This window comes from Dendrobates tinctorius, unplaced genomic scaffold (genome assembly GCF_039654945.1).
Source record: "Dendrobates tinctorius isolate UK_male_01 unplaced genomic scaffold, ASM3965494v1 ptg000018l, whole genome shotgun sequence".
Lineage (NCBI taxonomy): Eukaryota > Metazoa > Chordata > Amphibia > Anura > Dendrobatidae > Dendrobates > Dendrobates tinctorius.
Window position 1 is genome coordinate 19,110,275 of NW_027361686.1, and position 24,142 is coordinate 19,134,416.

Here is a 24,142-nt window from a genome sequence, read left to right on the forward strand (position 1 = left end):
TTGCCAACTTGCGCAGATTAATCCCTAGGCATAATAATCTAAAGGAAATACTGTGTCTAGTGCAGTAACTTGAAGCTTGTGGACCACAATGCAAAATCTCCAACAGGGCTTTCAACTATCACTGGATTTTAATAGTAATACTCTTTTCATTTGAGCCAAAGGGAAATTTTGGGCCTCCTAGATTCCAGGGCCGGATAAATTGTAACCCCTGCACCTATTATAATTATGCCTCTGACTGTATCATTGACTCAGCCCAATTAGAATTGCTTAGTAAAGTACATTGTACTTGCGTAGTATCTCCTTAGTTGTACAATTGTATTTCATGGAGAAACACTAGGTTCTTATATCCATCCAATACTTCAATTAATATATTTTCAGTTTATTGTGCTTGATTTTTGTATGGCAGTAATATTGGATGTGATACGGATTGTAAATAAATAATTTAAAAAAAAACGGCATGGGTTTCCCTGTATTTTTGATAACCAGCCAGGCAAAACTCACAGTTGGGGGCTGCATCCCTCAGCTCTAAGCTTCAGCAAAGTTGGTTATCAAGAATAGAGGGGTCCCCACGCTGTTTTTTAAAATTATTGAAATAATTTAAAAAAACAGCTTTGGGTCCCCCACATTTTTGACAACCAGCCTTGCTAAAGCAGATAGCTGTGGGCTGGTATTCTCAGGCTGGTAAGGGGCCATGGATATTGGCCCTCCCAGCCAAAAAATAGCAGTCCGCAGCTGCCCAGAAAAGGCACATCTATTAGATGCGCCAATTTTGGCACTTTTCCCAGCTCTTCCCACTTGCCCTGTAGCGGTGGCAAGTGGGGTTAGTATTTGTGGGGTTGATGTCACCTTTGAATTGTCTGGTGACCATGGTGGTGAAGGTATCATACTGTAAGGTAGGTATCATACTGTAAGGTAGGTTGTGGGTGACATCATATCATATGGAGGCTGTGAGGGACAGCATATTGTATGGGTGACTGTGTGTGACATACTAAAGTTTATAAGGAGCTTTGCAGCTATCATTCTACTTGAGTGCTGTGTGGGACATCACACTTTATGAGCGCGCTGAGGGGGACATAATACTGTACATATGGAGCTGTGCATCCTCTTTGCTTAATGGGTAGCTGTGTGGGACTTCATTGGCGACTATCATAATTTTGGGGGGTGTAGTGGGTGACATCATACTGTGTGAGGGTTGTGGTGGACGTCACACTATGTAGGGGCTGTGGTGGACATCGTACTGTATGAGGAGCTGTGGTGGACATCATATTATATGGGAGACTGAAGTATAAATCTTACTATATGGGGGCTGTAGTGGACATCGTACTGTATGCGGGCTGTGTTGGATATCGTTCAGTGGATGTATCAAACTTCGTGGGGGGCTGTGCTGGATATCATAATGTGTGGAGGGCTGAGGTGATGACCATACTGAATGGTGGACTTTATTGACCATCATACTGTGTTGTGTGTGTGTATGTATGGGGGAGGATTGTGGTGACCATCATACTATATGGGGAACTGTAGTGAGCATACTGTATGGGGGCTGTAGTGACCATTATATTATATGTTGAGTTATGGTGACTTATACTGTATGAGGGGCTGTGGAGACCATCATACTTTATGAAGACTGTGGGGACATCTTACAGTGTATAATGCTGTGTATAGTGTGTGGGGTTACTGAGGCCATCATATTGTGTAGGCGGAGAATTGTTGGGACATCATTCTGTGTGGGGTCGTTATACTGTATATGGACATCATTTTTGGGGGGTTATCGTACTCTTTCGAGGCCATAGAAAGGGTATCATAGAGGGTAAGGACACTAACGGGTGTCAGTAGAGGCAAAATAACTGTATGTGTTGCAATACATATTCTGTGTTTTCAAAAGTTGGGAAGTTTACTCTTCTGTGACTGCTCCTATTTACCTTTAGAGGCGTTATTATTTTCATAGGAAAACAAAGGGGGTGTTTTTAAACCCTTAGTGACAGAGCCACTTTGCAGCTTAATGACCAGGCCAATTTTTACAATTATGAACACTGTCACTTTATGAGGTTATAACTCTGGAACGCTTTAAGGGATCCTGCTGATTCTCAGTTTCTTTTTTCATGACATAGTTTACTTCATGTTAGTGGTAAATTTTCTTCTATATGACTTGTGACTATTTATGAAAAAAATGGAAATATGGCGAAAATTTTGAAAATTAAGGCCGGTTTCACATTAGCGCATTTTATGCGCACGCACGGCCGGGGGTAGCTCCGCCCCCGATCCGGCTCTCTGCCCGGCGTGCCCGCCCCTTGCCTGTAGCGCCGCCTCCTAGCGGACAGCGGCGCCTGCGATCGGCGCACCCTATCTTTAGCATAGGGTGCGCAGATCGTGCGCAGGTCGTGCGCTAGTTGCGCTTTGACCTGCGCTGCGCAATTTTGACGGTGCGCCGTGCGCGCCAAAATCCGAAAAGTTCGATTTTGGCGCACACGGCGCACCGTCAAAAGTGCGCAGCGCAGGTCAAAGCGCAACTAGCGCACGGCCTGCGCACGATCGGCGCACCCTATGCTAAAGATAGGGTGCGCCGATCGCAGGCGCCGCTGTCCGCTAGGAGGCGGCGCTACAAGGAAGGGGCGGGCACGCCGGGCAGAGAGCCGGCTCGGGGGCGGAGCTACCCCCGGCCGTGCGCGCGCTGAAAATGCGCTAATGTGAAACCAGCCTTAGCAATTTTGATGCCCTTAAATCAGAGAGATATGTGACACAAATTTCTTAATAAATAATATTTCCCACATGTTTACTTTACATCAGCACAATTTTGGAACAAAATTTTTTTTTGTTAGGAAGTTATAAGGGTTAAAAGTTGACAAGCGATTTCTCATTTTTACAACCAAATTTACAAAACCATTTTTTAGGGACCACATCATATTTAAAGTCATTTTGAGGGGTGCACATGACAGAAAATACCCAAAAGTGACGTGCAATGTGGAAGGAAAAAATTGACATTTAACTTTTTTGCAGAAAATTTACTTCAGAACCATTTTTTTTATTTTCACAAGTGTTAAAAGAGAAAATAAACCAAAAAATGTGTTGTGCAATTTCTTCTGAATACGCCAATAACCCAAATGTGGGGGTAAACCACTTTTTGAGTGCATGGCAGAGCTTGCAAGGGAAGGAGCGCTGTTTGACTTTTTCAATGAAGAATTGGCTGGAATTGAGATCGGACGCCATGTTGCGTTTGGAGAGCCCTTGATGTGCCTAAACAGTGGAAACCCCGAACAAGTGACCCTATTTTGGAAACTAGACCCCTTAAGGAACTTACCTAGATGTGTGGTGAGCACTGTGAACGTCCAAGTGCTTCACAGAAGTTTATAACGTAGAGCAGTGAAAATAAAAAAAATCTTTTTTTCCACAAAAATGATCTTTTTGCCCCCAAATTTTTATTTTTACAAGGGTAAGAGGAGAAATTAGACTCACAAAGTTGTTGTACAATTTGTTCTGAATATGCCCATACCCCATATGTGAGGCAAACCACTGTTTGGTCGCATGGCAGAGCTCAGAAGGGAAGGAGCACCTTCCCTTCTGCATTGACTTTTTCAATGCAGAATTGGCTGGAATTGAGATTGGACGCCATGTCGCGTTTGGAGAGCCCCTGATGTACCTAAACAGTGGAAACCCCCCACATGTGACCCCATTTTGGAAACTAGACCCCTTAATGAACTTATCTAGATGTGTGGTGAGCACTTTGAACAGCCAAGTGATTTGCAGAAGATTATAAAGTAGAGCAGTGAAAATAAAAGATCATTTTTTTTCCTCAAAAATGATTTTGTAGCTCACTCTTTTTTATGTTCACAAGGATAACAGGAGAAATTGGACCACAAAAGTTGTTGTGCAATTTGTCCTGAGTATGCTGATACCCCATACGTGGGGAGAGCCACTGTTTGGGCACATGGGAGAGCTCGGAAGGGAAGGAGCGCCATTTTGGAATGCAGACTTTGATGGAATGTTCTGCGAACGTCATGTTGCGTGTGCAGACAGTAGAAACCCCCCTCAAGTGAACCCATTTTGGAAACTAGACCCCCGAAAGAGCTTATCTAGATGTGTGGTGAGCACTTTGAACCCTCAAGTGCTTCACAGAAGTTTATAACGCAGAGCCATGAAAATAAAAAATCCTTTTTTTTTCTCAAAAATGATTTTGTAGCCCACTATTTTTTATTTTCACAAGGGTAACAGGAAAAATTGGACCACAAAAGTTGTTGTGCAATTTGTCCTGAGTACGCTGATACCCTATATTTGGAGGGGGACCACTGTTTGGGTGCATGGGAGAGCTCGGAAGGGAAGGAACGCCATTTTGGAATGCAGACTTTGATGGAATGTTCTGCGGATGTCATGTTGCGTGTGCAGAGCCCCTGATGTGCCTAAACAGTAGAAACCCCCCACAAGTGACCCGATTTTGGAAACTAGACCCCCCAAGGAGCTTATCTAGATGTGTGGTGAGCATTTTGAACCCCCAAGTGCTTCACAGAAGTTTATAACACAGAGTCGTGAAAATAAAAAATCCTTTTTTTTTCTCAAAAATGATTTTGTAGCCCACTATTTTTTATTTTCACAAGGGTAACAGGAAAAATTGGACCACAAAAGTTGTTGTGCAATTTGTCCTGAGTACGCTGATACCCTATATTTGGAGGGGGACCACTGTTTGGGTGCATGGGAGAGCTCGGAAGGGAAGGAACGCCATTTTGGAATGCAGACTTTGATGGAATGTTCTGCGGATGTCATGTTGCGTGTGCAGAGCCCCTGATGTGCCTAAACAGTAGAAACCCCCCACAAGTGACCCGATTTTGGAAACTAGACCCCCCAAGGAGCTTATCTAGATGTGTGGTGAGCACTTTGAACCCCCAAGTGCTTCACAGAAGTTTATAACACAGAGTCGTGAAAATAAAAAATCCTTTTTTTTCCACAAAAGTGATTTTTTTTAGCCCACTATTTTTTATTTTCGCAAGGGTAACAGGAGAAATTGGACCACAAAAGTTGTTATGCAATTTTTCCTGAGTACGCTGATACCCTATATTTTGAGGGGGACCACTGTTTGGGCGCATGGGAGAGCTCAGAAGTGAAGGAGCGCCATTTTGGAATGAAGACTTTGATGGAATGTTCTGCAGACGTCATGTTGCATGTGCAGAGCCCCTGATGTGCCTAAACACTAGAAACCCCCCCACAAGTGGCCCGATTTTGGAAACTAGACCCCCCAAAGGAGCTTATCTAGATGTGTGGTGAGCACTTTGAACCCCCAAGTGCTTCACAGAAGTTTATAACGCAGAGTCGTGAAAATAAAAAGTCTTTTTTTTTCCACAAAAGTGATTTTTTTTAGCCCCCAATTTTTTTATTTTCCCAAGGGTAACAGGAGAAATTTGTCCTGAGTACGCTGATGCCCAATATGTTGGGGTAAACCACTGTTTGGGCACACGTCTAGGCTCGGAACGGAGGGAGCACCATTTGCCTTTTGAACGCAAAATTGGCTGGAATCAATGGTGGCGCCATGTCGCATTTGGAGACCCCCTGATGTGCCTAAATAGTGGAAACCCCTCAATTCTAGCCCCAACACACCCTTAACCCTAATCCTAACCCTAATCCCAACCCTAACCCTAATCCCTAACCTTAATCCTAACCCTAATTTCAACCCTAACCCTTATCCTAACCCTAATTACAACCCTAATTACAACCCTAACCCTAATTCTTCAGAAGCTATCAAACTGTGTGAGAGACTGTAGAGGCCATCAAGCTGTGTAGGGGGCTGTGGCTCCATTATACTGTGTCTGGAGGCTACGGGGGCCTTAGACCTGTATATAGAGGCTGCGGGGCCCATCATACTATGTTTGGAGGGCTGTTGCGTCAATCATTCTGTGTGTGGGAGGCTGTGGGTATGTTGTTTTTCAAACATGCAGAAAAGTAATAAACATGTTTAATAGCACCCTTACCATCCTGAGCTACAGAATAACATTTTACTTGTGCTGCACATAAATAGAGTAAAATTTGAAATGTCAAAACCAACAGCAGAATAGATGTTTTTTTCCTCTTTCGCCAAATTGTGCCACTGACAAATACAATTTTTACAGCAAACAAACAATGCCTCAGCTATATCAACTTAAAATGAATTATGGTTACAGGAATGTGATGATGAGATGTTTTTTGCTTTTAAAGATCCAGATTAGACCTACTTTAGGGGGTTAAAGTGTATTTCTATGATTCCATTTAATTACATTTTAAATGGAAAACTCTCTCTTTTATTTATCCACTTCATTGAAATAAAAATCACAAACATTGCCTTCGTGAATTTATACAGTATAACCTTACATGTCCTCCACGAAGGTAGAAATCAGCGTCACTTTGGTAATTCTACAGATTAGTAATTCTTCTCATGGACATTTTGTACCTGCCTGGATTATGCGACATTTGCCAATGTCAATTTTAATATTCTCATTTTCTTTATTGGCAAAAAAACCCCAAAAACAATGTAGCCTGCTATATTTTAACCACCCTCCCCTGCAGTATGAATCCTTTACTAAGATTTAAAGAATAATTAGAAAAGAAAGTTTACAATTTTATTCTTTTTTAATCCAATTCAAAAACTGCAGTGAAAAAAAAATTATAAAGGTAGTGTGACATCTTTTTTTTTTTTTTAGAAAACATTGTGAGATGCATCTGTGGTCTCTGTCATCTGTATAGAAAAGCAATGAGTTTAGAAAGGGTAAAATATCTCTTCCTATGCTTAAAATATAAACTAAGGAGAAATTGCAGCCAGCTGCAAACCCTAATGACATTTGAATAAAGACACCTGTCTATCAGTTTCAAACCAGATATGGCAGTGGATATTGAATAAAGAAAAGAGGAATGGGTACACCTATAATGCATGAAACAACCTGCCTTAAAAGATCACATTTTCCTTGCCAATGGCAGGTGTCAATTGACTGAATCGACATGTAGAACAAGAATTTTAGACTTTTAGACTTATGTTATTTTATTGCATTCAGTCCTAAGAAATCCTTTCACCCTTTTTTGATAGCTTTGATGGTTTCCACTTTACACAACTTTTTAATAGTTCACATGGTAAAGAAGGGTTACCGCCTCTAGAGAATTAACTTTTTTTTAGTAGATGTAAGATTTGCGCTATGTCATTTGGGGGGTTCATTTAGAACAGTTTTTCAATATCCTTTTCATATGAGCTATTTATGTACTTGTAAAAAGTAATCATGTCCCCTCAAAATGTCTCTTCTCAGGACTAAATGCATTTTATTCTTTTAACCTGTTTCTAAAAATCGACCATATTCTTTAATAGTTTTTTGTCTACTCTTTGTACTTTTTTTAACTCCTTCCTACTAGTGCCAAGAACTGAACTGCATATTCCAGATGATCTCACCTTGTGGTAACCTTAAATTCTAATAAAGAACAGGTGCCACACAATGGTACATCATAAAAAGCGCAAATTTTATTAAATGATACAACCAAAAAATGTAAATAGATATAAAAAGAAGGTGCCAGACCAATCAAAAAGATGACGCCTCCATGATGAAGCAGTGCGAAATGCGCGTCGGGGCATAAGGGACGCCCAGGAAGCACCACCAGTTTGCGGTATGTAGTTATGGCGAACATCTATGCATTTTGCATTTTTTACAATATGGAGTATGTGGCACTGATAGGGAGTACATCCTGGGGTTATATGTAGATTGTCCTGGTTTGTTTAATCAAATATGCCTGAGGGTAGTTTATGATCACAATAGTGGACAATGTCTCCCTGTACATTCCGTGTCTTTCTTCTTGATTGTGCAATGTTTATTATGCCATATATGAATGCCTTGTAAAACGTTGCAGTGTTGTGCTCCCATAATTTATGGGTCTCTTTTTGATTGGTCTGGCACCTTCTTTTTATAGCTATTTACATTTTTTTGCTGTATCATTTAATAAAATTTGCACTTTTTATGATGTACCATTGTGTGGCACCTGTTCTTTATTAGAATTTAAGGTTACCACAAGGTGAGATTGTTGTTTCATGGTGTATCACCCTCTTGTGGGGATTGATTACTGGTTTGGGCATTTTTTGTGAAGATATTCCAGATGAGGTTGCACTAATGCTTTCTAAAGTGGTAGTATTACGCTTCTGTCACAGAAATCCAAGTCTCTTTGAATCAATGACAATATCCTGCTGGTTATAAGAACAGATGACTGAGATTGCATGCTGTTATATAACCTCTTAGTGAGAGAATTTATTTTGACCTTATTGACCGAATATCGCAGGTGCTCAAGCGACCCCAATACAAACTCGAGTAGCGAGCACTTGTGCTCAACACTAGTTGTCATATAGTCATCATTATAATTTAACTATTGAAAAAATCCTAACCCCAATGCTAACCCTAACTCTAGCCCAACCCTAACCCTAGCCTAACCCCAACCCTAGCCTAGCCCAAACCCTAGTCTAACCACAACCCTAACCCTGGCCCCAACCCTAATCCTAATGACAAAGAATGAAAGAAATAAAAATTATAATATTAAAAAAAGTAATTTGACTAAGGGGATGACATGTGGGGGGGTTACATACTAATTATTGGCTTTTGATTAGTGTTGAGCGATACCTTCCGATATCGGGAAATATTGGATCGGATTAGATCAGACTGATACCCCAAAAATATCGGGTATCGCCGATTCCGATACCGGAAACCCATGCAAGTCAATGGGGCACAAATATCGGAATAAAAATAAACCCTTTCTTTCCTTGCACATCCAGTTCGGGAGAGGGGAAGAGTGTGGGCGGTGCTTGGGCGGAGACTGTGCGTGTGTGTGTGTGCGGGTGGGGTCTGTACGGGCCTCTCGGGGGTCTGTGCGGGCCTGCTGGGGGTCTGTGCGGGCCTGCCGGGGGTCTGTGTGGGCTGCCCGGGGTCTGTGCGGGCCTGCCGGGGGTCTGTGCGGGCCTGCCGGGGGTCTGTGCGGGCTGCCGGGGGTCTGTGCGGCCTGCCGGGGGTCTGTGCGGGCCTGCCGGGGGTCTGTACGGGCCTGCTGGGGGTCTGTGTGGGCTGCCGGGGGTCTGTGCGGGCCTGCCGGGGGTCTGTGCGGGCCTGCCGGGGGTCTGTATGGGCCTGCTGGGGGTCTGTGCGGGCTGCCGGGGGTCTATGCGGGCCTGCCGGGGGTCTGTATGGGCCTGCTGGGGGTCTGTGCGGGCTGCCGGGGGTCTGTGCGGGCCTGCCGGGGGTTGTGTGTGTGTGCAGGCATTGTCCGATGGGACTACAAGTGCCAGGCTATGCCTGCTACAATGACAGTGATTGACACATTAGCCAATGATGGGACAGTTGTAGTCCCATCATCCGGCTAATATGTTGAATGTAAAAAAACAAACAAAAAACATACATACTACATACATACTACATATACACAGCATTCATACAACATACATACATACTACATACATACTTCATATATACTACATTCATACAACATACATACATACTACATACATACTACATATATACTACATTCATACAACATACATACATACTACATAATACATACATACTACATATATACTACATTCATACAACATACATACATACATACTACATACATACTACATATATACTACATTCATACAGCATACATACATACACACTACATACATATTACATATATACTACATTCATACAACATACATACATACTACATACATACTTCATATATACTACATTCATACAGCATACATACATACTACATATATACTACATTCCTACAACATACATACATACATACTACAAACATACTACATACATACTACATACAATACATTCATACATTCATACAATACATACATATAGACATACAGTACATATAGCATAGAGTACATACGCACCATCACTTGTCACTTTGATCCCCGAAGCCAGTGTCATCTGTAAAAAATATTAACATAACAAACATCCAATACACTCCCAGATCTGCAGAAATCCACGAGTGTCCCACGACGATCTACCGTGGAGAACAGCAGCATCAGCTGATGCGACCGCTCTCTAGGGGCTCCAGGAATACGATGACGGGAGGTAGGTGTCCTTCCGCACTGTATTCCTCCACCACTGTAAAAAAAATAGTCCCTAGTCTCACTTTTGGCATTGCTGTGTGAGAAAGTTCCCACACAGCTTTTGCCATAAAGTGAGACCAGTGAACTATAGTAACCTCTCAGTGATGCACTGCAGGAGATCGTCGTGGGACACTCGTGGATTTCTGCGGATCAGGGAGTATATTGGTTGTTTGTTATTTTAATATTTTTTACAGTGAGATGACACTGGCTTTGGGGATCAAAGTCACAAGTGATGGTGAGCATGTACTCTATGTTATATGTACTGTATGTATTGTATGAATGTATGAATGTAAAGAATGTATTGTATGTAGTATGTAGTATGTCTGTAGCATGTTTTATGTATGTTGTATGTATGTAGTATGTACTATGCATGTATGTATGTTGTATGAATGTAGTATATATGTAGAATGTATGTAGTATGTATGTTGTATGAATGTAGTATATATGTAGTATGTAGTATGTATGTATGTATGTTGTATGAATGTAGTATATATGTAGTATGTATGTATTATGTAGTAAGTATTTATGTTGTATGAATGTAGTATATATGTAGTATGTATGTAGTATGCAGTATGTATGTATGTTGTATGAATGTAGTATATATGTAGTATGTATGTATTATGTAGTATGTATGTCTGATGTATGAATGTAGTATATATGTAGTATGTATGTAGTATGTAGTATGTATGTATGTTGTATGAATGTAGTATATATGTAGTATGTATGTAGCATTTATGTATGATGTCTGAATGTAGTATATATGTAGTATGTATGTAGTATGTAGTATGTATGTATGTATGTTGTATGAATGTAGTATATATGTAGTATGTATGTATTATGTAATATGTATGTATGCTGTATGAATGTAGTATATATGTAGTATGTATGTATGTTGTATGAATGTAGTATATATGAAGCATGTATGTAGTATGTATGTATGTTGTATGAATGTTGTATATATGTAGTATGTATATAGTATGTATGTAGTATGTAAGGACGGGGCCCTTACTTAAAGGAATAACAGACCAGACAAATCTGTGGTTTGATAATGGGTGTAACCTGGTGGCGACTTTGAAGCTTGGCAAGCTCACACACGTACCATAATTGGCACATCTGCTCAACTTGGTAGTTTAGCGGTTTCTGAACACATAGCCAGATTTTCTAGAGCTTTTCAGCAACCATTTCCACAAGCCGGCTACAGATGCCACCGCACTCACAGTGCTGCAGTTGCACGTGAAAGTGCCAGCTCTTCGAATGGTGTGCGATATCACCATGTGCTGGAATTCCACACTGCACATGCTGGCAAGACTTTGAGTAGAAGAGGCCAGTGGTTGAGTACTGGCTCCAACATGCCCCTTTATATTTTGGTAAGCCTCTGCACATAGCAACTGAAGAGTGGGAATGGATGGCTGACCTTTGTTTGATTCTCCGAGACTTTGAGGACTCCACAAAAATGGTGAGTGGTGGTAACATCATAGTCAGCACAACCATCTCGCTTTTGTGCCTATTTAAACAGTTGCTGCTCACTGTTAAACAAGAAGCTTTGCATGCTGACTAGGTGCGGATGAAGGATCACATAACACAGAGAGATTGTAGCCAGCCCAGCCATAATTTCATCTGCTCAGCACAGATTGGGTAACAATGAGGAGATGGATGCTGAGGAGGAGACAGAAAAGAAACAGGAACTGGTGTCTTGTGCAGCAGAGGCTAGTGGCCACGCAATCGTCATCCCATCTCTCCTATGCGGTATGGTGAGGATGGGAATGAGGATGAAGAGAGAGAGGAGGAGGAGATGGTGAGGCATTATCATGGTGGAGACATGGAAGTGTTGTCTGTATGGAGCTTGGCACATATGGCCAATTTTATGTACCGCTGCCTTTCCCATGACTCTTGCATTACATTCATCTTGGCCAAAAATAGTACTGGTTGTTCACCCTGCTAGACTCACACTACTAGGAGAACTTTGCATTTCTTCTTCCTGAGGTGACGAGTTCTTCTAAAAGAGTGCTATACCAGAAGGCAATTGTGAAAAATATGTTGAAAAAATCATCATGCAGCGCTCGCTGCAGGGGGCAAGTTTCTTTGCCTAACCAAGCAGAAGAAGCAAGGGAAACACAAAGCAAAGACAGGGGTACAGTGTCAAAGGTGTGGACCAATTTCATGACACCAGCCAAGTGTCCAAGGACTGATAATCGGGTATTTTTGATAAGGATGTAAATGCTTTTAAAGATGGTCAAGCAAGGAATACCTGTCCGACGAAACCAGTGTGCTCCTTAATTTTTCTGTGACTTTCAACTATTGGCTCTGAAAGTGCAACATCTTGCATGGGCTGCCAATCTATGTCTTGGAGGTGTTGTGCTGCCCTGCCACTAGGGTCTTATCTGAGTGGGTTTTTAGTGCCGCAAGGGGGGGTCATAACGGACAGGTGCTTTTGCTTGTTAACAGAGAATGCAGACAGGCTCACTCTTATAAAAATGAGCAAAGCCTTGATTAGCCCACACCTTTCCACACGACACGATGACAGCAGCACATAAACTTTAATATTCAGTATTTTAGTGAGGCCCGCCAGTTCTTACATTTCAGGGGTCTATAGATGATCTTAATCATATTTTATGTCTGGCCTTGCACTTTCTGCAAAGCCTTTATGACTGTAAAAGTATATCAACTACACTTACAAAATATTTTCTTTCAAAATGATGTTATGGATTAAATGACTCATTCATATAGTTTAACACGTTTATTGTTGCATTACGATGGTATGTAAAACTTACAAAAAGCATAGAAAAATATTTCAGAAAGAGATTACTGATCCTTAGAGTATTACATGCTTTCTGTCACATTTTGGTGGCATATACTGTACAAAAAAAGTGTTTGAAAATGTTCTAATCCTTGCTCTGGGTACATTTTTGTGATATATAACACTAAAAAAAAGTTTAAAAATTTAGCTGGGTTACATTTCTCAGCCATACAGTTTTATTTCTTTTTGGGTAGATTTCGTTGGTATATACCCCTCAAAAAACTTGTTAAAAATATATTGTTATTATATTGATCACCCATAATAATAAATAATAATAATAATCTTGATTTTTATATAGCGCTAACATTTTCCGCAGCACTTTACAGTTTGCACATATTTTCATCGCTGTCCCCAATGGGGCTTCACAACCTAAATTCCCTATTAGTATGTGTTTTAGAGTATTAAGTGTTCTAGGGTACATTTCATTGATATATAACCTCCAAAAAACTTCTTGAAAATGTATTGGTATTATATTGCTGCTCCATATGGTATTACATCTTGTTGGGTAAATTTCGCTGCTATATAACCCTCCAAAAACTTGATCAAAATCTCATCAGTATTATATTGCCCTTCCATACACTATTTCATGGTCTGGATTACATTTCTTTGGTATATAACCCTCAAAAAACTTGTTCATAAATTTATCAGTATTATATTTCTTTAGTTGGTTTATAAACCTCCCAAAACTTGTTTACAGCATGTATTGGTATTATATTACTCATCCATAGACTTTTACATATTCTTTGTTAGATTTCAGTGCTATATAAGCCTCCAAAAACTTGCTTAAAAATTTATCAGTATTATATTGCTCACCCACAGGGTATTACATATTCTTGGGTACATTTTGTTGCTATATAAGCCTAAAAAAACTTGTTCTAAATTTTACCGGTATGATATTGCTAACCTATAGGCTATTCCATGGTCTGAAGTACATTTCCTTGGCATATAACCCTCAAAAAACTTGTTCATAAATGTATCAATATTATATTGCTCACATATAGGGTATTACAACTTCTAAGGTACCGTATATATCCTTGCTAGAAAAAACTAAAAAAATTGTTCAAAATGTATCCGTATCTGTTATGAATGAGTCACCGTAGGAGGCAAAAACAGAAATACTAGCTAAGTCCAGAAAACCAGAGAAGTTGGCAGCTATCGGATTGCAGACCCCTGAACCTATCAACAATCACTAGCAGTAGCCGTGGGTGGTTCCTACGGTGCCCTAGACCCCTCGATCACAGCCGGAGAACTAAATAGCCTAAAGACAGAAAGGGAAATCTAAACTGCCCCAGAGCAGACCCCAAAGCAATAGGCAGCCCCCAACATATAATGACGGTGAAGCAAGATGAAAAAACACTCACACAGATAGAAAGATAGGCTGAGCAAATGATGGGGCCCAAGCTAACTAAATAGGACAGGATAGAAAAGCTGCTGTCTGCAATCCGCCAAAACCCTATCAAAACAAGAGCCAACAGACTGATAGGGAAAAAAGCCCTGAAGACGCTAGGCTTCAAAAAGACTATATCAGTACTCAGGTATTTTCTGAAGACAGAGCAAAAAGGAATTCAGCTCACCCCAGCCGGGAATGGCAGAAATCCAGAAAAACAAGGCAAAACAAAACCAAAACAAAAATGCAAAAAGCAGAGCAGAAAACTTAGCTTTTGAGGAGCAGGAATCAGACTGGTCTCCTAGAATCCCTCAGAGAAATCACCAGCCAGGCAGAAGGGCATCAGCTGCCTTATATCCAGTCAGCAATTCCAGTCACCCAGTCATCATCATCCTGCTCAGGTGCTTGGTAATCAGCCTCACTACCTTCCTTCACCAGAAGAGGGAGTTCATCAGACCTCAATGGTGAAGGGGAAAGTGAACTCACAACACGTATCACCTATAAGTTATTTAAGTTCTTTGGTTCTATTTCATTGCTATAAAAGCCTCATAAAACTTGTTCAAAATGTATTGGTATTATATTGCTCATCTATAAACTATTCTGCGGTCTAAAGTCCATATCGTTGCTAAAAAAGAGTCAAAAAACATGTTAAAAAATGTATCACTATTGTAACGCTCTCCTATAGTCTATTCCATGGTCTGGAGTACATTTTGTTGTTACACAACTCTCAAAAAACTTGTTCAAAATGTATGGGCATTATTTTGCTCACCCATAGGATATTACATCTTCTTTGGAACATTTTGTTGCTATGAAAGCCTCAAAAAGCTTGTACAAAATTTATCGGTATCATATTGCTCATCCATATGCTATTACATCTTCATAGGTAAATTTCGTTGCTATATAACCCTCAAAAAATGTCTTCAAAAATTTAGACTGTGTGAACACGTCGCAGATTGGATGCATTTTTGTTGTGTTTTTTCTGCACGTATTTCTAACACAACCTGATGACAGCAAAGTGAATGAAAAACTTCAAGTGTCATGTACACATTGAGTATTTTTAACTTGCAGATTGGTGCTTAAAATAATCTGAAGCATATAAATTCTCTGAGAGTTTTCAACATGGGTTTTTGACCATTCACTTGACTCAAATCAATCAAAAACGTGGGGCAAAAACACAGCAAAGATACATCAAAAACACATATTTTTGCAGCTGCGTTTTTCCTGCCAAGAGATTCAGAAATGGTGCAGAAATTTTACTCCATGTGTGCACATACCCTTATCGGTATTATATTGCTCACCCATGGACTATTCCATGTTCTGGAGTACATTTCCTTAGTATATAACCCCTAAAAAGTACATAGCCTTGATGAGTCTAGGTGTATCAATAGAGTTGAGCGAAACGGGTCGAAAAAATTCAAAAGTCGCCGACTTTTGGCAAAGTCGGGTTTCATGAAACGAAACCCGACCCTAGGATAAGGTCGGCCACGAGGTCGGCGACTTACGAGCCAAAGTCGCGTTTCAAAAGTTTGTTTTGCGCTCTTTTTCAGCCAATCAGGATCCACGGACACTGTGGGCAACGTGATGACATAGGCACGGGTCACCACCATCTTTCAGAAGGGCATGCAAGTGATTGGCTTGCTTTGGTGGGCGTCACAGGGGGTATAAAAGGGCGTGCACGCCGACCGCCATCTTACTTCTGCCGATCTTAGTATAGGGAGAGGTTGCTGCTGATTCTGTAGGGAGAGCGTTAGGCAGGGAAGAAGACAAAAAAAACTGCTTCTGCTGCTAGCGATTTGGCCTGCACAACACACCAGTCACTGTGTGTGCAGTGCAAGGGGAGGCTATATAGTGGTGTATCAGTGGTGTTGGTTGTTGGGCTGCCTTCTAAGGCTTCCTGACATTCCTGCATTGCTGTTTACCCACTGCTCCGCAAACTGCTTTTTTAAAAGCAATCCCAATTTTTTTTTTTTGTCCTGCTGAGAAGAAAAAAAAACTGCTTCTGCTGCTAGCAATTTGGCCTGCACAACACACCAGTCACTGTGTGTGCAGTGCAAGGGGAGGCTATATAGTGGTGTATCAGTGGTGTTGGTTGTTGGGCTGCCTTTTAAGGCTTCCTGACAGGCTGGCATTGCTGTTTACCCACTGCTCCGCAAACTGCTTTTTTAAAAGCAATCCAATCTCCCTTATCCTCTAGTCACTTTTGTCACAGCTGTGCCATCGAGCCTGTCACATAGCGCTCAGATATTCATTGGGCCTCACACAATCCAAAAGTGTCCAGTGTCCAAAAGTGTGTGCAGAGATTCAAAATCTCCCTTATACTCTAGTCACTTTTGTCACAGCTGTGCCATCGAGCCTGTCACATAGCGCTCAGATATCAGTGGGCCTCACACAATCCAAAAGTGTCCACTGTCCACAAGTGTGTGCAGAAATTCAAAATCTCCCTTATCCTCTAGTCACTTTTGTCACAGCTGTGCCATCGAGCCTGTCACATAGCGCTCAGATATCAGTGGGCCTCACACAATCCAAAAGTGTCCACTGTCCACAAGTGTGTGCAGAAATTCAAAATCTCCCTTATCCTCTAGTCACTTTTGTCACAGCTGTGCCATCGAGCCTGTCACATAGCGCTCAGATATCAGTGGGCCTCACACAATCCAAAAGTGTCCAGTGTCCAAAAGTGTGTGCAGATATTCAAAATCTCCCTTATCCTCTAGTCACTTTTGTCACAGCTGTGCCATCGAGCCTGTTACATAGCACTCAGATATCAGTGGGCCTCACACAATCCAAAAGTGTCCAGTGTCCAAAAGTGTGTGCAGAAATTCAAAATCTCCCCTGTCCTATAGACACCTTGTACCTTGTTTTACATTACTATATAGTTTGTTGGATTTTGTCTACATTTCTACCAAAAATGAGGAAGGCTGGTGGAAGAGGCCGTGGAATTGGGCGGGGGTTGGCAGCTGGTAATGATGGTGTTGGTGTTGGATCTGATGGTAGTGGCAAGAGCAAAATAGGACCGAATGCAGGAGGTGCTGACCCTGCATCATCGTCTGGCTACATAAGGCCTCGAACGCTTAGTTTTCTAGGAGTTGGCAAACCGCTTTTAAAGCCAGAGCATCAGGAAAAAGTTTTGTCTTACATTGCTGACTCAGCCTCCAGCTCTATCGCCTCCTCTTCTTCAGTTGTAAAAAGTAAAAGCACTGAGTCGTCATTGGAGGCTCATGTTCATGAACCACACCTTTCCTTGTGTCCTTCACCCCAACCAAGATTGAAGGATGATGCAGGCCATACTACTGATTACTCCATGGAGCTGTTTTCACATACCATGCCTGGATTATCAAGTGAAATGGTGAATTACCCAGGCCAAGATGAATCTGACATGGAGTGCACTGAGGCACAGCCGCTGATGGATGATTCTGCTGGTACATTCACTCAGAGCACTACATTGTCCTCGCAGTGTACAGAGCCAGATTCTGACCCTGATGAGACTCAGGTGCCCCTTCCCGCACACTATACCACCATACACGGTGACACAGAGGAAGGTGCACATGACATAGAAGAGGAGGTGATGGATGACCCAGTTGTTGACCCAGATTGGCATCCATTGGGGGAAGAGGGTGCTGCTTCCAATAGCTCAGATGAGGAGCATCCACAGCAGACATCGACATCGCAACAGCTGTTATCTGGCAGGCCTGGAGCACTCCAAAGACAGGTTCCAAACATCAAAAGAGTTGCTGGACAGCTTGTTCAGAGGGTCAAAAGATCACAGCGTGCTAGGCCGCAAAATGTCTGCCAAAGTAGGAAGAGTGCAGTGTGGCACTTTTTTGAACAAAATCCTCATGATCAGGCCAAGGTTATCTGTAAGAAGTGCGCAAAGACCTTTAGCCGAGGGAAAAATCTGAAAAATTTGAATACCAGTTGCATGCTTAGACATTTAACCAGCATGCACTTGCAAGCGTGGACACAACACCAAACCTCAAGTGCCACATGTGCAACTGATCACAACGAAGGTAGTCAGCAACGCTACATTGTTTCCCCCACTGTAAGCCCACAGGTTAGCACAGCAGCAAATGTTGAGGTGTCGTTGCAAGACCACAGCAGTCAGGGAATCCCACTGTTATATCAACGAAAGACTGATTCTAGGCCATCAGAAAGAACACCAACTCCATCACCATCATCAACCCTCTCTCAGTCCGCCCTGTCCACCGCTACTTCCACCATATGCAGCTCTCAAGTCCAGCTCACCCTCCCAGACACTATGAGTAGGTCAAGAAAGTACTCAGTCTCTCATCCGCGTACACTGGGTTTGAACGCCCACATTGCCAAACTAATCTCGTTTGAGATGATGCCCTTTCGGTTGGTGGAAAGCACAGCTTTCCGCGAACTCATGGCCTATGCAGTACCACGCTATGACCTACCCAGTCGCCACTTCTTCTCTCGCAAAGCCATCCCAGCCCTCCACCATCATGTGAAAGACCGCATTGTCCATGCACTCAAGCAGTCAGTGAGCGGAAAGGTGCACCTCACAACTGATGCATGGTCCAGTCGGCATGGCCAGGGCCGTTACGTGTCCATCACTGCGCACTGGGTTAATGTGGTGGATGCAGGGTCCACAGGGGACAGCGGTGGTGGGACAGTGCTGCCTAGCCCACGGTATAGGAAACAGTTGGCTGTAGGCGTTCGACCCTCCTCCTCCTCCTCCTCCAGAAGCGAAAGCTCGTCCACAGAGCGCAGTCGTACGAGCACTCCATCTGCAGCTGCCACTGTTGCACACGATGTGTCCCCCTATCGAGCAGCTAGTGGAAAGCGTCAGCAGGCTGTGTTGCAGATGATGTGTTTGGGCGACAGACACACCGCCGAGGTGCTGGCCGAGTACTTGAAGCGACAAACTGAGTCATGGCTGGGCAGTGTACATCTTGAGGCAGGCAAGGTAGTTAGTGATAACGGCCGTAATTTTGTGGCAGCCATAGCCCTTTCAAAACTCAGCCATATACCTTGCTTGGCTCCCGCAAAAAAACGCATTGAAAAAACGCATACAAGAGCATACAACTGCTGCGTTTTTTTCAAGCATTTTTATGAGCATGCATGAAAAAACGCAGCGTTTTTATGCGTTTGTATGCGTTTTTAGTGCATTTTTACCGTGTTTGCGTTTTTTTCCAACATTAGGTGGCCCCTCACACTAACCCAAACCATGACTTTACTAACCCTAACCCTGACCCTAACCCTAACCCTAACCCTGACCCTAACCCTTAACCAAATCATACTTAACCCTAACCCAAACCCTAACTAACCCTAACCCTAACCCTGACCCTAACCCTAACCCTAACCCTGACCCTAACCCTAACCCTGACCCTAACCCTTAACCAAACCATACTTAACCCTAACCCTGACCCTAACCCTAACCCTGACCCTAACCCTTAACAAAACCATACTTAACCCTAACCCTGACCCTAACCCTAACCCTAACCCTGACCCTAACCCTAACCCTAACCCTAACCCTGACCCTAACCCTTAACCAAACCATACTTAACCCTAACCCTGACCCTAACCCTGACCCTAACCCTTAACCAAACCATACTTAACCCTAACCCTGACCCTAACCCTAACCCTAACCCTGACCCTAACCCTAACCCTGACCCTAACCCTTAACCAAACCATACTTAACCCTAACCCTGACCCTAACCCTGACCCTAACCCTTAACCAAACCATACTTAACCCTAACCCTGACCCTAACCCTAACCCTAACCCTGACCCTAACCCTAACCCTAACCCTAACCCTGACCCTAACCCTTAACCAAACCATACTTAACCCTAACCCTGACCCTAACCCTGACCCTAACCCTTAACCAAACCATACTTAACCCTAACCCTGACCCAAACCCCAACCCTAACCCTGACCCTGACCCTAACCCTAACCCTAAACCCCTTAACTAACCCTAACTCTAACCCAAACCCCTAAATTCCATGGTTAACAAAAAAAAACGCATGTGCAAAAAAACGCATACATGAGCATGCCAGTGCGCACATATGCGCATCCATAGGCTATAATGGCCATTTTTAGCGCAAAACGTGCGCATATGTGCGCATGCGCTTTTTTGCAGGGCCAAAAAATGCAACATGCTGCGTCTGGAAAATACAAACGCACACCCCAAAAAAACGCAGCGCATGAAAATCGCATACATGCGCTTACCAGCGCGCAGGTATGCGCACCCATGTTAAATATAGGGGAAAAAACGCATGCGCACATATGCGTTTTTTTCCAGCGCTAAAAAACGCAAATGTGAAACCAAGCCTGGTTTAAATCTCTCATCCAAAAGGAGCTATATTGGCGGTCACAATTGTGAACCTCGGGCGTGCAGCAGGCTGACATTGATTCAAATGCTTTTATCCGACCTGGAAAAGGTGAGTAGATTCTAACCGAATTTATTCCATCTTCAACCCAGATAACACCCTATTGCGCTTTTTTTCCTTCCTAGTTTTACTCTTCATATACTGTTTCAAACATTATATGGGACCAATGATTCTGTATGGAGAAATAGATGGGCCTCGTCATGAGATGTAAAAAGTGAGGTATTTTTCATTGTACTATACCGCTATTTCTCTGCCGTATCGGAGCATGATGAGTTGTGGTATGTGTTAAAGGGGCGCTCTTTCGCCCAGGGCACATGAAAACCTGCAGCCAGCCCTCCCCCCCCACAACTTTAGCCAAATAACCCCCATTTTTCAGTGCGTAACTTGTATTATGAAGTTAATTAAGGTTGACAAGCTTAAGAAAGAAGAATTGATGCTTTTGGCATTCAAATGGGCACTGTAGGTGTGTTTCCTGTCCTCCTCTCACTGCCGACTTTTATTCCCCATTGACTTACATTGGGTTTCGTGTTTCGGGACGACCCCGACTTTTCCCTATAATCGGACGATCTTGCTCGACCGGACTTTTGGAAAAGTCGGGTTTCACGAAACGAAACGCGACCCTAAAAAACCAAAAGTCGCTCAACTCTATGTATCAATACATGGCAATTTGAACAGAATGTGTATGAGGCCCTCCTTTATGTCCAATATAGGGTGTATCTGAGTCCCTTATTTTTGGCAGCTCTTACTTCATTCATAAATTACACTGACATTTCCAATTTTTGAATTAAAAAAACAGTTTTGGCTTACTTAAATTACAGTTGAAGCCAGAAGTTTACATGCACTATATAAAAAGACGCATGTACATGTTTTTCTCAATATCTGACATGAAATCAGAATAAACCTTTCCTGTTTTAGGTAAATTAGGATTACCATAATTATTATTTGCCAAATCCCTGAACAATGAGAGAGAGAATGTTTAAATACATTTTTATTTCTTAGTGCAAAGTCAAAAGTTTGCATAAATTACATTAGTATTTGGTAGTACCATTGCCCTTAAACTGAATGACTTAGGTCAAACATTTGGGATATCTTTCCACAAGCTTCTCGCAATAGTTGGTCAGAATTTGTGCCCATTCCTCCTGACAAAACTGGTGTAAGTGATCCAGGTTTGTAAGTCAGCTTTGCCCATAAATTTTCAATAGGATTAAGATCCAGGCTTTGTGATGGCCACTCCAAAACATTGGCTTTGTTATCCTTAAGCCACTTTGTTACCATTTTGGCAGTATGCTTTGGGTCATTGTCCATTTGGAAGACCCATTTCCGCCCAATCTTTAACTTCCTGGCTGATGTCTTGAGATGTTGCTTCAGTATTCCTTTCTCCTGATACCATCTATTTTGTGAAGTGCACCAGTCCCTCCTACAGCAAAACAACCCCACAACATGATGCTGTCACCCCCATGTTTCACAGTTGGGATGATGTTCTTAGGTTTCCAAGCTTCTCCCATTTTCCCCCAAATGTAACTATGGTCATTATGTCCAAAAATTTTAGTTTCATCAGACCACAGGACATTTCTCCAAAAATTAAGGTCTTTGTTCCTGTGTACATTTGCAAACATTAGTCCTGTTTTTTATGTTTCTTTTGGAATAATGGCTTCCTCCTGGCAGAGTGACTTTTCAGCCCATGTTGATACAGTACAATCTTACTAGCTTCCGCCATCATCTTCACAAGGTCTTTTGCTTTTGTTCTTGGGTTGATATGCACATGTTGGAACAAAGCATGTTCATCTCTGGGACACAGAACCCATCCCCTTGCTGAGCACTATGATGGCTGGACATTCCCATCTTGTTTGTACTTTCATATAATTGTTCATACAGATGAATGAGGCACCTTTGGGTATCTCGAAATTGTACCCAACGTTCAACCAGACTTGTGCAAGTCCACAATTCTCTTTCTTTAGACTTTCCCATGAATTCTTTAGACTTTCCCATGATGCTACACAAAGAAGCAGTGTGTTTAAGGTGTGCATTAAAATACATCCACAGGTGTGTCTCTAGTTAACTCAAATGTCAAACAGCTTTCAAACACATGACATCATCATATGGGTAGTCGAAAATTGTATAAAGGCATAGTAATCATAGTGTATGGAAACTTTTTGACTTTGCAGTAAGTAATAAAAATGCCATAACACATTCTCTCTCTCTCTCTATTCTGCCATTTAGCAAATATTAACAATTATTGTAATACTAATTGACATAAAACGGGAAAGGTTTATTCTGATTTCATGTCATGTAATGAGCAAAACATACATACAGTATATGTCTTTTTATAGGGTGTATATAAACTTTTCGTGTCAGCTGTATATATTTTTAAATCCTTTTAGGATTTTGCCTTATATAAAAGTCATTAATATTATACTATTATACTATTATGCCATTTCTCATTGGTTTGGAATGTTTTATTGTCACTCCTTAAAGTGGAGTAAAAGTGTGACACCACTGTTCTCAACAGTGATCTGGGAGTCAGAAGTGATTCCAGGTTGCCATGCTGTTCTCCTTTCATTCAGCACTTTTCCCATCGATTTGAAAATTTTACTGACCCTCAGCCCTCCTTTGCATGGTCTGCGGAGAAAAGCTTGGCTTTCCCATTGACTCCTACTGTATTATAATTGTTATTTAAAACGAGCATGGGAGTGTTAGAAATTGCTCGCTTCGAGCACCTGAGCTTTTTAGTGCTCGCTCATTCCTACTGACTATCACTTATAATCACTTATAGGATGGGGTCACACTAGCGAGAAATATGGATGAGTGAGAGGCGTAAAAACCACGCATTGCACACGGTTCAATGATTCTCTATGGGGTTGCTCCCATCAGCCGTATATTTCTCCGCGTATTTTATGGTCCATGCCAATCGCAGCATGCAGCGATTGTCAGCGTACTACGCCCGTAGTATGACAATGCAAATCTATGGGTGCGCAAAAGCAATGCATTACACACGGACCACACGTGTGACTTGCGAGAAATACGCAGGTCTTTGGCAGGTGACAGGAAATGGGCCAACCAATAATCAGGAAGCTTAGACATGCTAATTAGCTCAAAAAGCTCTCCAGACATCCAGGAAGTACGCCTCCACGGAGTACAGCATCATGGCACCCTACTACCTCAATGTGGAGATACTTATTGTATTAGTGCAGGAGCGCCTGGAAATCTAGGACCAACGTGATGCCCTTTATGCCAACTGGGCAAGAAAGCAGGCATCATGGAGGCGCATATGTCGCCAGATGTTCCACAATTTTGGTGATCGGCCACGTGAGGAGCATCAGCAAATGAGTAAGTACAACCAAAAAAAGGGTGTAAAATTACCTCACATCAAAAAAGGCATTTGGAATAAGGCCCCACCTTCCTTCCTGTGCTTGACCTTTTTGCCTCTTGAGGCGTGTAGATTTTTATTTGATCCATTGTTTTACTCTGACATAATTGGTCCTTGTCCACAAGCTCCTCATCCTCCTAAGCAAACAATTTAAGAGC

The 24,142-nt window shown here is 42.2% G+C and overlaps 1 protein-coding gene across 1 annotated transcript in view; it reads right to left on the reverse strand.

The window, feature by feature from the left end:
* LOC141082518 (visinin-like) overlaps nucleotides 1–24,142 on the reverse strand; it is an 84,292-nt gene that overhangs the window by 15,552 nt on the left and 44,598 nt on the right. The window lies entirely within an intron of this gene.